The sequence below is a fragment of the Equus asinus genome, chromosome 13 (assembly GCF_041296235.1).
Source record: "Equus asinus isolate D_3611 breed Donkey chromosome 13, EquAss-T2T_v2, whole genome shotgun sequence".
Classification (NCBI taxonomy): Eukaryota; Metazoa; Chordata; class Mammalia; order Perissodactyla; family Equidae; genus Equus; species Equus asinus.
The window spans coordinates 35,753,146-35,765,298 of record NC_091802.1 but is presented as its reverse complement, the minus strand read 5'-3'; the positions used below and the strand labels follow the sequence as shown (position 1 = coordinate 35,765,298).

At 41.9% G+C, this 12,153-nt stretch overlaps 1 long non-coding RNA gene across 1 annotated transcript; it reads left to right on the top strand.

Moving 5' to 3' along the window:
* Nucleotides 1-2,367: 2,367 nt before the first annotated feature.
* Nucleotides 2,368-12,106, top strand: LOC139039975 (uncharacterized). The gene is made up of 3 exons (XR_011493517.1): nucleotides 2,368-2,451; nucleotides 3,102-3,232; nucleotides 7,841-12,106. It is a non-coding gene; the product is annotated as an uncharacterized lncRNA (long non-coding RNA).
* The last annotated feature ends 47 nt before the right edge of the window (nucleotides 12,107-12,153 follow it).

The following is a 12,153-nucleotide window of genomic DNA, read 5'->3' as shown; positions in this document are numbered from 1 at the left end:
TCATAATCCTGCCTAGATTCAAGAGGAAAGCACATAGACTCCAAGCTCTCAAGGGAGGAATGTCAAAGATTTTGGGATCGTTTTTTAAGGTCACCACTGGGACACTTCCACATTTTTCCTGCTTTAACATGGATCTGATGGCAGGAGCTGCAGCAGCCTTCTTATAATCATGAAGAGAGCGCAAGACAATCACAGAGATAAGGGTTCTGTCAAAGTTAATAACTGTCTAGGGCTAGTCTACTTTTTAAACCATGGTAAGTGCTCCAAGACTTACAGCTGAACGTATTCTCAACAAAAACATCAATTTAACATCTTTTAAGGAAATCTGAACTTGATTCTTAACAAAACAAAATTAAATTTTTCTAGTCTAAAATATCAGGGCTTCTTTCTCATTGTAAAACCTGGAAATGCTCATCGTAGAAAATTTGGAAAACAGAAATAAAGAAGAAAATAGCAATCATCTTTAATCTCTCCACGTAGTGATAACCGTTGTCAGCGTCCTGCCCCGTTTCTTTCTGAATGAGTTTCTACTGCATATGCACTTCTGTATCCTGCAGTTCACTTAGCATTACATTGTTCCTATTCTCCTCTGGCACTAAGCATTGTCATAATCATCATTTTTAATGACTGTATTCTGTGATTTAGAATAATTTACTTCATCATCACTTGGCATGTAGGTTGTTGAGAATTTTTCTGTATTAAACACAAGCATGTTTAACAAAGATTTTTTTTTTTTTTTAAAGATTTTATTTTTTCCTTTTTCTCCCCAAAGCCCCCCGGTACATAGTTGTGTATTCTTCATTGTGGGTTCTTCTAGTTGTGGCATGTGGGACGCTGCCTCAGCGTGGTCTGATGAGCAGTGCCATGTCCGCGCCCAGGATTCGAACTAACGAAACACTGGGCCGCCTGCAGCAGAGCGCGCAAACTTAACCACTCGGCCACGGGGCCAGCCCCTTAACAAAGATTTTTACATGTATCTTTAATTACATCTCTGATTTTTCCTCGGGATAGTTCCATAAGTCAATTTACCAGATCAAACAGAAAGGATGTTTATTAAGATCCTTAATGTATAATGACAATCCACTTTCCAGAAAGATCATACTATTTTACACTCCTAGGGTATAATCATGTCTGCCTGACTACATCCCAGCCAGCATTGCCCACTAAGATTTTTTTTTTTCTGCTCTTTTTCTGCTTTTTTATTCTTTGCCTAATTTGTGAGGTAAAATGGCCTCTGTTGTTTTAGCTTGCATTTCTTTGATTATATGTAGGATGAACATGTTTTCACGTGTTTATCAGCTCCTTGAATTACCCTTTCAATGAATTTTCTATCAATGCCTTTTCTCCACATTTCTATGAGAGGTCTTTGCGTTTTTGTCTTCAATTTGTGTAAGCATCTTGCATATTGATTGCCAAATCGGTGGCTGAACACTGGTCCGATCTGAAGTTTCACTCTAGAACTTTCCCGAACTTTTAAACATGTGATTTCCCTGCCTAGAACCTTGATTTCCGATCTATTGTTTAACTTTTTAACATTCAGCATGACTCAGAGGTGATCAATGAATGCTTAAAAAAGAAAGGGGAGGGGGGCAAAAACAAAACAGTTCTGATGATCTTTACTCAGTTATCTTTCTCCTTGGTCTTTCTGCTCCATTTTGCACTCTTTGCTGGTAACTACTTGAAACATTCCTTTTTGACTTTGCACATTCTTGCATTGATGTTAAGATGTACCCAATGTGGCTCCCATTTCCTAACTTTCTCATCTGGAGTTGAGCGTAGTAGAAAAATCATGGACTGGAAATTAGAGGGTTTGTGTTTGAGTCCTGCTCTGCCAGATATTAGCTGGGTATGGCTGTGCTGGGTCTCAGGCCTCATGTAACAAATAGAAGCAATAATTACTCTCCCAGCCGTGTAGAGAATCAAATGAGACAATGCCCGTGAAAATGCTTTGCGAACTGTAAAACCCTACATAGATGTTAACATTTTCTTCCTTCCTTCCTTTCTCCCTCCTTCTCTCCTTCCCTCTCCTCTCCCAAGCTCTGCTTTCCCCTCCTCCTCCTTTGCTGTGTATATCCAACGCAAATTTGATTCAGCTCAAGTAAGAAAATATGTGAAATTGCTTTTAAACTATAAACAAGTATTATTAACACACTCTCTTCTCTCATATATAGTGTTCCCATCTCTGTCATTCTCACCTTCAAAATGTTTCTCAGAATCTCATGCCTTGGTGTTTTAGATTGTTATTTAATTCTTAGGTTATCTGGCTTTCCAGGTGTTCATGTCCTCTTTCCTATACTGGGTTGATTCCAAGCCTATTTAGGGCAGGAACTATGTCTCATGCTTTTTTATATCTTTGCACTAGTGTCTTGCAGTCAGTCAACATTGACGGACTGATGGCTTTGCCCTGCAGTTGCCTAATCCAATGAAAGAACATAGAATATTCGAGAAAGGGTAAGTGGTTCAGAGTGGCTGGTTTAGGGGTTAAAGTGAGACTCTAGAGAGTGGGCTGGGTGGGCAGAAGCCGGATTGCTGAGGGCCTTAGGTTAGGAAACTGGGAATTTTGCCTTCAATAGATGGGAAGATGTTGAGTGATTTTTCAGTAGGGAAATGACATTGTTGGAGCTCTGATTGGAACATAGTTTCTTTAGCTCTGAACCCCAGAGCCTGGTACAGAGCTTGGCACACAGGAATTGCCCTGTCAATGTGTTCAATTGCCTTTATCACTTAGCAGAGCATTCTGCAATTGTTCAGTCATTTTGGAGATGAAATCCTCTGTCTTTTAGGGAGGAAATAGACCTTGCCTGTAGACCAATATTTCTACTCACCTTGGAACAAAAGAAAAGGAAACAATTCCATGGGAAGGCGTAAACCCAAAGCTTTTGATTTCTGGAAAAGCTAAAAACTTTCTGTGGGAAATTCTCCTGGGGCTCCAGGAAGGTTGCTTTCTCCTACCGCTACCTTTTCTGTCTGTGCTGGGTATTTGTCGTCACTTTAGACAATATCCATTCCCCTTTCCTCCAGCGACAGTCCTGACTTTTGTTTGTGCATCCATCTCTCTCCCACTCTCCATCCATGTGCTTCCTTTGGGACCCGACGTCCAGGCTGAGGACAACTAGAACATGGCGTTCTCCTGGCAACTCTGATGGGCTCAGGGATGGCCACGGACCTAAGCAGGCCAATCAGAGCCAATAACTTTCAATTCTGGGACTTCCTTCTGTTTGAGGCCTTGAGGGTAAGGACTCTTTCCTGTGACATATGAACCTGGAAGCATCCATTTTTGAGGCTCCTAGGGCCATCTTAGTACCGCAGGGAGAGAGCCTGTGGGAGAATGCAGCTAACCCAGGCAAAACATGGGGAAAACACAAGTCCTAGAAACATCCTTTGAGCCCCTGCATCACCTCTACCGGGCTTTCAGCTATAGGATGTCTAAGCATGGGTCCCCAAAAGAGCAGAACCTGAGCCAAGGGCTCTGCGCTCCCACTTTAATAAGGAGTAAAAGCCCCACAGCAGGAGCGAGGGATGAAGGGAATTAAAGAGTGAAGGAGGGAGAACCAATCCAATTTTGCATTACTGAGCTGGCTACTCGAAGTACAGTTGTTTGACCCCATGGGCTAGTCCTCCAAGAAACCACAGGACAGTCCATCTGAGGAAAGGCAGGGTGAAGAGTTTATTGACTGGTTCTTGTCTCCCACTGATTAAAAGATTCACATCATGGGATGTTAACTCTCCCAGTTTCTGGGTATTGGATGTTGGAAGCCAAATGGGGTCTTGCACCTCAGTGTCAACTGGGAAGTCCTGAGGCAGGAGGCAAGTGACAGTGTGAGGTGAAGAGCTGTCAAATGATGCCCATGTGAAGCTAGTGGGGGCCTGTGCAGATCCGGTCACAGCAGCAGCAGATGGAAGGTGAGGTGAGGCCAGGAGAAGCTGAAGTGATGCCTGAGAGGTATCAATACTCATGAGCTAATAATAAGTTCCTTTTTGGCTAAAGCCAGTCGGGGTTAGGTTTCTACACAGAGGATCCTGTGTCCACACCCCTCATCTCCCCACTCCCTGGACTGCTGTAGCACTCACTGCCTGGGCCATTCATTTGGCATGAAAGCTGTGCTGCCTATTTTGTTACTTAACTATATCACATGGGTGTCCGTCCCGTCTCTCCAGGAGATCTGTGGTGCCATGAGAGGCTTCTGCCGTCTTGTGCCTGTGCCACTCACAGAATGCTTAGTAAATATTTGGCTGAATTGACTGTTCAAGTTTTATAAAATTCAGCATTCTGTGACTTGACAATTTGCATCCTAATGTGCTTTTCCCAATATGTACTGTTTTTTTAACCTGTCGAACTTTATCGTTTAGGCAGTACTTAAACAATGAATCACCAGATGATTTCACATGCTCGGTGGCATTTGAATTCTAGAGTTAAATCATTGTCCTTCTTTCCTCAATATGGTTAATAGGAAAAAATGTTAAATGACATGTAGAATAGCTCCAGGAGATTTGATATTGAGCAAAACAGGAATGCCAGAAGTTAAGAATGGAGAGAACAACCAGAAGGAAATAATTAAATCACAGGAAAAAATTGATATATTAATTAGATGAAAAGTAAACATTTGGATAATAAGCTTGCTTGAATAGATATCTGTGTTCTTGTAGGACTTTCCAAAGATAGACATTTTTTTTAAATGTCCATGGAATAGTTTAAAATTGCCTGTGTCATATATCACAATGAAAATTTCTGTAAATTCCCCAAAGCGGAAACCTTATGACCCAAACTGTCCACAGAACCTCAACACCAAAAATTAACAACAAACATAACAAAAAATCTACTTACTTGCAGTTTTAAAGCACTTTTTGAAATAGTTCTTACGTTAAAGAGGAAATCAAACTGAAATTTCACGTAATTTGTAGTTAAATAGGAAATCAAAACGGAAACACCAGATTACTTTAGAATAATGACAATGTGGACACTATATTCCAAATTCTATAGAAGACAGATAAAAGGATCATTGGAGGAAAATTTATTACCTTAAACACATTTATTAGAAAATAAGAAAAACTGAAGCTAAGTTATATAAGCAGTCAACTCAGGATGCTAGAAAAAGAGAAGCCGAGTAGACCTAAATGAAGTAGAACATAAGAATTAATAAAGATATGCGGTCCAGCCTGGTGGCATAGTGGTTAAGTTCGCACACTCCGTTTCGGTGGCCCAGGGTCTGCAGGCTCCCATCCCAGGCACAGACCTAGTACCACTCATCAAGCCAGACTCTGGCTGCATCCCACATAAAATAGAGGAAGATTAACATAGATGTTAGCTCAGTGACAATCTTCCTTAAGCAAAAAGAGGAAGATTGGCAACAGATGTTAGCTCAGGGCCAATCTTCCTTGCACACACACACACACACACACAAATATATATATATATAAAAGGAACTAATAAAACTGAAATTGTTGGAATAACATCAGATATCTAAAAGCAAAAGCTGATGATTGACCAATAAAACAGGTAACATTTTTACAAGTCAGATTAAGGGAAAAGGACTCAAACTGACAATTTCAGAAAGAAGAAGAGAACATGATTATAGAAACAGAAGTTATTTAAGAATTAAGAGAATACTATGCACAAGTGGATTAGATCTGGATTAAATTTACGATTTTCTCTCAGGGAAAGTATAAATTATCTCAATTGAGTTAAGAAATAGTATTAAACCTAAATAGATCTCCTACAATGGAAAAAAATTAGTTTAAGATCTACCCGCAGAAAAGAAATGAGGCTAGAGTGGTTTTATGATAAGACCTTACAAACTTGTTCCGTGAAGCTGGCATAATGCTGATGCCAAAGTGGACAAGCATAGAACAACAACAACAAAAGGAACCCAAAGGCTAAAGTTGCTTATAAACACAGATTTTAAAAATCCTAAATGAAATTTTAGCAAACTGAATCAGCGTATTAAAAGTAGGGCAAGGATGGTTCAACATCAGGATACTTGTTAATACAATTTGCTACATTAACACACCCAAGATGTATGAAAAATGATCATTTCAATTGATACAAAAAAAAGCATTTGATAAAATCCAATACCCTTTGAAGATTTGGAAAAACCTGCAAAATCTTTTAAGTGAAGTAGAGAAGGAAACATCCTTAACTTGATTAAATCTCCATCAGAAACCTATAGCAAATGTTATACTTAATAGTGAAGTATTGGAAGCATTTTCTTTAATGGCAGGATTGAGACAAAGAGAGTTGATACCATTGTTATTATTCAACAAGCCTGGAGTACCTAGTCATTGTAATAAAGTGTGAAAAGCAAGTAAGAGGCATACATCGACAGAGAAGGGACAAATGGCATTATTTACAGATGATATGACTATTCATACAGAACGTCCAAAACCAACGCCTTAAAAAATGATTGTGGCTTATGAAATAGTTTAACAAGGTGATAAATTAGAAAATAAACATACAAAGAAAATCAATAGCTTTTCTATACAACAGTGATAATCAATTAGGAAATATAATGGAAACAAGAATATAATTTACATTAATAATAAAAACCATAAGGCACTTAGGAGCAAATTATTAAAAAATATAGAGGATTTATTATGAAGAAAACTATGAAACTTTATTGAAGGACATCCAAATATTGAATATGCAGAGAAACAGCTTATCCCTGGATGAAAAGACTCAGTATTAAAAAGATATTAATTCTCCTCCAAATTAATCTCTATCAACATTCCAGCAGGACTTTTTATGGATATGCTGATTCTAAAATTCATCTGGAAGAGCAAATATACGAGAATAACCAAGAACATTTTGAAATAGAATAATAATGAGACAAACACCTCCTACTATATGTCAAGACATACAACAAAGATATCAAAGACAGAATAATAAAAAACATGGAATTGATGTAGGAATAAGCAAATGGGTGAGGAAACAGAAAAGGATCCTGAAGTACATCCCATATAAACAGGAATTTAGTTTATAATAATCATGGCAATTACAATTTATGGGGGATAACGGCATCGGGACAACTGGTTATCAATTTTAGGGGGAAGAAGTTATCTCACAACATACACAAAAATTCCAAGTGGCTTAAAGATCAAAGCATTTTAAGGCCTACAACAAGAGATAAATATAAAAACATATTTTTTAAATCTTGAGTTGGGGTAGGCCTTTTTAAGGAAGGCCCTAATCCTAAAAGCTATAAAAAAAAAAAAAAAGATTAACAGACTATAGATAAAGTTTTATCTGTTTATAAACAGTTTAACAGATAAACATTTAAATCTTTGGTATAAGTAAAGAAATCATAAACATTAAAAGACAAGAGGCCAGCTAAGAGAAATTATTTACAACTTAAGCAAAGAACAAAAGATTAATGTCTATAATATGTAAAGAATTTCTACAAATCAACAACTGAAAGATCTGTAAACCCAATGGAAACTGACCAACAGTAAAATGGAATCAATTCACTGAAGAAAAAAAAAACCAATTTATTAATAAACACATAAAATGACCCTCTATCTCACTAATAACATGAGAAACAAAATGAAAGTGATGAGATATTTTATTTTGGCTTGATAAAACTTGCTAAAAATTGCTAATTGTTAGCGTTGATAAAAGAGTGGGGGAAAGGCCCTCTAATAGGGATTCAAATTGGTTAAGTATGAGGGTGGGAGTGAACATTGATGCAATTTTGTAGTGAGGACAAAAATGGCCACATGTGTGCAGAAAGATATATCTTTAAAGATACTTTAAAGATACTTAGAGCTTAGAATTGCAACAGAAATGGAAGCAACTTCCAGCAATAAAGGATAGTTGAGTAATTTTGATACATCTTGTACTTTTCAGCTGTTGATGAGATGGGTCCATACTGATGAGTATAATATGTATCAGACATTGTTCTCCGAGCTTTACATCTATTTAATCCTCACAGAGACCCCATGAGGAAGATACCATAATTTGTGCTCTTTCACAGATGAGGGAACTGAGGCACAATGGGGTAAGTCATTCATCTAAGATCACACAGCTGGTAAGTGGCAGAGCTGGCAGTGGAACCCCGATGATCTGGCTCCGCAGACTGTGGCTTCACCAAGACCCTAAATCATGCTTCCATTTGACTATGACATACTGAGAAGATAAGCAAGCCACACAAAAATATTGAATCATCTCATCTTTATTAAAAGTAGAAAATTTGGTGCATAGGAAAAAGGGGTTACATAGTGTTTGCCTCCAGAAACTTCCTTTCGTTCAAACTTATCTTGTAAAAATGAGAACAGAATGCTCACACCCCACTTATGCCTACATTCCAAAAGCATTAATTTATCACTTTGGAAGAGATCTGATTTTGGTGCCTTAAAATGCAAATACCTTTTTGTAACAAGAATTCTGTAAATGGTCTGGCTAAAATGGCTTTAATTTAACACCTCACATATTCCCTAATAGAGAGAGTTTGCCTGTTTGTCCCCGGCATCTGGATTTCCCTTCCACAGCTCTTTGCAAGATGCTGTGCTGGGTGCAGGGGCTTGTAAGACTGAATGCGCCCCAGGCTAGTGGAAGCAACAGACACTTCCCAAACCAGAAACTGAGGAGCCATCTTGGACGCCCCCTTTTCTCACCTCCTCCCTATTTCCAACTTGCTACTGAGCACATCAGTCTGACCTCGTACCTGTTGATCTAGTCCATCCACCACTATCCAGGCCACAGACACCTCTTCCCTGGGCCACTGCACCAGCCCCCCGCTGGCTCTCCTGCCTTCACTGCTGCCCCCCTTGCTAACCCGTTCTCCACCCCACAGCTGAGGGATGGATCTTTATAAAATGCAAATCAGTCATGTTCCCATCCCCCCACCCCAACCAGGGCAAACCCATCAGCGCCTCCCATTTCTCTCAGCAGGAGGATCAAAACCCTCGTTGTGGTCTACAAGGCCCATGTAGCCACAGCCCGGAGCTTGCACAACTTCATCCTCTGTCTTTTACTTCCTCAAATATGCCAGGTCCCCTCCTACTTGAAGGTTTTGCTCCCTGCTAGTCCTTCTGCTTGGGGCCTCTCACCTGCCTCCTTGACCTCATGAACCTCTGCTTAGCTTTCAGCTGTTACTTCACTTCTTCAGGAGAAGCTGTCCCAACCCTGGGGGAACAAACTCTTGCTCTTTACTCCCATAACTCCTAGGCAGTTATATCCTCAACAGCTGTAAGATCCATAAGGGTAGGAACTCTATTTTGTTCCCTGTGGTACACTTGGAAACAAGCACAGAGCTTGATTCATACACGTACTCAATGAATGCTTGTTGAGTGAATGAATGAATGGAGTAATGAGTGAGTGAGTGAGTGAGTGAGTGATCCTGCTGTGTTACCAGACAGATGGTGATAAGGCAGCAGCTGCCATTGGGGCATGGTGGGACTGTCTTTCCCCGGGTGGTGGAGGAGGCATCTCGAGCAGAAGGAGGCCTTGAAGAGTGGGTATGGCTTCATGGGCAGGGAGGAGAAAGGACATTCCAGACTCAGAAGCTGCAGACGCCTGACGTAACTCCTGTGGTTGTCAGGTCAGAGTCGGGAGAGGCAGAGATAAGGCTGCAATTGTGGGCGAGCCCAGCCTGGGAAGAGCTCTGCATACCAAAAAAGAATTTGAACTTTATTCTGTAGGTGATGGCGGAAGCTGGGAAGGTTGTTAGGCAATCTTTCCCCAACTCCCTTCTGTTTCTGTCCCTCCTTCCCTGCTCTCCTTCCTTCTGGAGGCAGGGAACAATGTCCCCAAGTGCTGGACAGTAAGCTTTGGGATGGTAATGAGGTGACAAGGGGCTGTCAGGTCAATTGGGCTCAATGGATCCCTTTTCCTGGCTCTGTCCCCAGACATAGCACAGATAGAGTAGTTGAAAGGGGGAGAGGCACTTGGGGCTGCCACATTCACCCAGAGAGGTGCCTGGGAGCCCCTGAAGCACTCAAGCCCGAGGGGTGGAGGCCAGAAGGAGGAGTGAGAGGGCAGGTGCCCATCAGTGAGAATCACAAGTTGACTGGAGCTGTTGACAAGTGTCTTGGGGAGGGTCCCTGGGATGTACCTCTTTCCATTGTTTCTTTGGCACTATCGGCTTTGCCTCAGGACAAATGAGAGGTTGAAAGCCACAACTCCAGGGCGCCTGCTCTGGGGCACAAACAGGTTCCACCTTGCCCAAAGCCAGGCGAAGTCGCCTTTCTCTGAACGAGGTCGAGGTCAGGGAGTAAGGGAGCTCAAGGTGCCACCGCGGTCCGAGGATTTGCAGCCTCACCTTGAAGTTACCAGTGTCCCAGGTGAGGGCGAGACCTTTTGCCCAAGGTGAGTTGGGAAGGCAAGTGCCCGTGTGGCCAGGCCTGCAGCTGCTTCCATGGGCTCAGACTCCTGCTCTCTCGGCTCCTCTGCAGACGTGTCAAGCCCTTCAACATTTCAACACCGTGGGACCTGTTGGCTTCAGTGTTCCCCACCCTGCTCTTGGGGCTTGAATTTGTACTTCAATTCAACAGCATGCATTGCTCTGTGCAAAGCCCCGCGCTAGGCTCTCAGTCATAAAGATGAGTGATTCACGATTCCTGCTCTCAAGAGGCTTACAGTCTAGTCAGGGAAATGGATACAAACAAAAACTTTCAGAACAATGTAAAGACCTCAGAAGAGGTCAAACTCTCTGGAGTCCACACAACTTTTTACTGTCTTTATGTAACCGCCATATATAATGCATGACCTAGATGGGTGACCCAACATTTTATCGTCTTTAGAATCCTTATTTTATTTTTTTCCTCCTGTACTCTTTTGGGGTTTGGGATTGTTTTGTTTTGTTTGGCTATCAAGAAGGTTAGATGTGGCTAAGAGTCTCAAAATTTCCTCTGCATTATCAACCAGCTCAGTCTCCTCTGAATTAGATCTGCCTATCCCCTCCTCCCCTGGGAAAGGTAGACCTATAACAGGTGGGCTGGGAGCCACTGAAGGAAGCAACCAGGATGAGGCCTCTGAAGAGCAGAAAGGAGGGTCCCTGGCCATAGATATGCCCTTGATAAGGGCCTGCAATCCCTCTGTGAGAACTTTATTCCTCTGAAGGTGCATGCGCCCCTGGGAGGAATGACACCTTAAGTAAATCCTGCCCACCTGCCAACTCTAGTGGGGATTTCTTTACAGCAGGGAGGGGCAGCCAGCTTTCCAGGCCCTGTTGTATTCTCTAGATCTTGTGGTTGTTTCAGTCAGCTATTGCTGTGTAACAAACCACAGCAAAACCTAGTGGCTTACCACAGTGATTTATTATGTCCCACAATGCTGTAGGTTGGCTACTTGGGCCATTCTGACAGTCTCACTTGCGATCACTCACGTGATCTGACAGGCTAGAGGGTCCAACACAGCCCCATTCGCATGTCTGGCAGTTGGTGCTGGCTGTCAACCCTCCGAGTGGCCTCTCTTCCTCCAGTAGACTCGGTAAACTTCATCAAGGTATGGTGGTCTCAAGGCGATGAGAGGGTGAGTAGGAACTGGAGGACCCTTTAGGTCTAAGCTCTAGAATTTGCACAATTTCTGCCACATTCTCTTGGTCAAAAAAAGACCTGAGGCCAGTCCAGATGCAAGGAGGTGGAAAAACAGACTTGACCTCTTGATGGGGGAGCGGCCACATCACATTGCAAAGGAACATCGACACAAGAAGATGGGGTTCACTGGGGCCGTGATTATACCAATCTTCCACCAAGATCTAAAAGATGAGAAGTGTCCACTTCAGGACAGCAGGCTGGAGGAGTAGAGGAGTCGTGAGTCCCCTCTTCTCTGCCGGCATCTGTTTCCATGACCCTGCCTGGGGGTTCCGTTATTTTTCACCAACAAGGACACAGCCTACAAATCCAGTTCACCTGACTCTATAGAGCTCATCAAACTATGTAGAGATATTTGGCTGATCCTCTTGAGTTGTTCAAGCATGTTCTTCACCAGACCCAGTGATGTGCTGGAAAACTGGATGTGGGGAGCCCAGATTTGCAGCATTTGCCAGTTTCTATGGTGTAAATACTCCTACCATGGCCAATTTCAAGCTACCAATGTGACATCACTTAACGACGAGTTTGGAATAGATATGCATAATTGATTCTTGGTCCTGCACAAGCCAGCTCTACACGTTTTCCTTATCTCTTGAATTTTCTAGAAAAAGTGAATACATTAATAAA